General features: G+C 32.9%; 1 protein-coding gene across 1 annotated transcript in view; it reads right to left on the reverse strand.

The window, feature by feature from the left end:
• LOC117115007 (G-protein coupled receptor 54-like) overlaps window positions 1–1,926 on the reverse strand; it is a 7,873-nt gene that overhangs the window by 1,622 nt on the left and 4,325 nt on the right. The window lies entirely within an intron of this gene.

Below are 1,926 nucleotides of genomic sequence, written 5' to 3' on the forward strand. Positions count from 1 at the left end.
ATATAAAACATCTTTAGGCAGGATAACGTATACAGATCTTCACGCTGTTTTACAATATGGTTCTGCACAAACGCAGTACAATAACAACAAACAATAAGGCAAGCAGAACAAAACAATGTAAAATACAAATGGTAAAAACTTCGGTTGAAAACTATCCCCCGCCGCGGACACCAACCCGGTATTTCTGAGTTTCGGGGCCAGGAATTACTGTAAAACTACATCACTTAGCTACAATATGGTAAAAACTTATCCCCCGCCGGACACCGACCCCTGTACTACTGAGTCAAGGTTTCGGCGGGGTCGGAATTACAAGGTAAGACAAGTACAATGACTAAAATAAAAATAGTAAAAACTATCCACCGCCGGACACCATCCCGGTACTTCGGCTGGGATTGCATATTTTAACTTAACAACTAAACAATGGTAAAAACTGTCCCCCGCCGGACACCATCGATTCCCAGTATTTCTGAGTCAATGTTTCGGGGCCGGAATTACAATTTTAACTTAACTACAAAACTTGACTACACAATGGTAAAACTAACCCCTCCGGACGTAGTTCTACAAACTGACATTGTATAGTCCATGCAGGGTTGTATTGTACTTTTATAAAGAATATTTAAAAGAGATTCATTTACTGTTTCTGCCAATTTATTTAGGATGTTAATTTTGTATCCAATAGTTTTCGAGGAAAAAGGGCGAACATATTCTATTTTTAATTAACATAAGTTTGATGCTAGATTTCACAAGTAAATTATTAAATTTAAACCAATTTAAGACATTATTCATTATCGATTTGTAGTTTGATATTGATATCATCTACTGATTTATGGGTATATGACAACATCATCTGCAAATATGCTACAAGATCCTGGAGATACATATTTAGAAAGGTGATTTATGAATAATGAAAATAAGATTTGGGCCTAAGACACTAATCTGTATGATGCCAATTTCAACATTTGCTTTTCCAGATAATTTATTATGACATTTTACTACTTGTGAAAGATAACTTTTAAACCATTTAATTTCAATATCCTTAATGCCATAATGTTCTAATTTAGTTAGGTGAAGTGTAATGGTCAATAGTGTCAAAGCATTTAGATAGGTCGAGAAATCAGGCTTCAATCATTTTATGGTCATTTAAAGTTTCCATCCATTCATCTATAACTCGATGAAGGCATGTGATGGTGGAGTGGTTTTTCTGAAGGCATTTATGAGATCATTTTCGTTTAAATAATTAACTAATTGATTTTGTATCTCTCTTTTAACAATATGGCAAACCACAGAGATGCGTCTATAATTACTCATTGTCTGCTTACAGCCATTCCATTTATAGATTGGTGTTGTTTTTGCGAGTTTCCAATCCTCAGATTAATAGACAAATATATTATAAAGGTAAGAGTTTTTGCAATATACGGGGAGGAAATCCTAATAAAATTCAAAATTTCCAAATTACTGCTTTCGGAGAGACCATAAAGGGCATTTTCATTATCTTCAAAGTTACCATGTTAAAAATTTAATTTGCGGATACATAAAGGATGTTTCCATTCAGGAGTAGTAATACTTTCAAAAGATTAAGAAATTTCCTTTTCAATATTAGAGAAAAAATGATTAAAACTTTCACTTTCATTAAAGTCAGGGTGAACACTATTTCAATTTTTATCTTCCCTATGGTTCTACCTAATTCCTCCAATAATTTTTTTAGAGTTTTATTTTCAAAATTATCAAAATAATTTGATTTTGCTTTCCGAATTTTGTTTGTTACTAAGTTACGTACTTGTAGTTTACGATATTTGGTCCTTTTTTCGGAGAGATGCTTTCATTGTCTATATATATAAAAAAACTCCGGAGAGAAGGTAATAAGTTGCCAGGTATATATTTATTTAATAGTGAGCAAACGTTTTCGGTTATCAACCTTTGTCCTTC

Source organism: Anneissia japonica, unplaced genomic scaffold, assembly GCF_011630105.1.
Source record: "Anneissia japonica isolate Jap-2015-1 unplaced genomic scaffold, ASM1163010v1 scaffold119_len492752_cov174, whole genome shotgun sequence".
Classification (NCBI taxonomy): Eukaryota; Metazoa; Echinodermata; class Crinoidea; order Comatulida; family Comatulidae; genus Anneissia; species Anneissia japonica.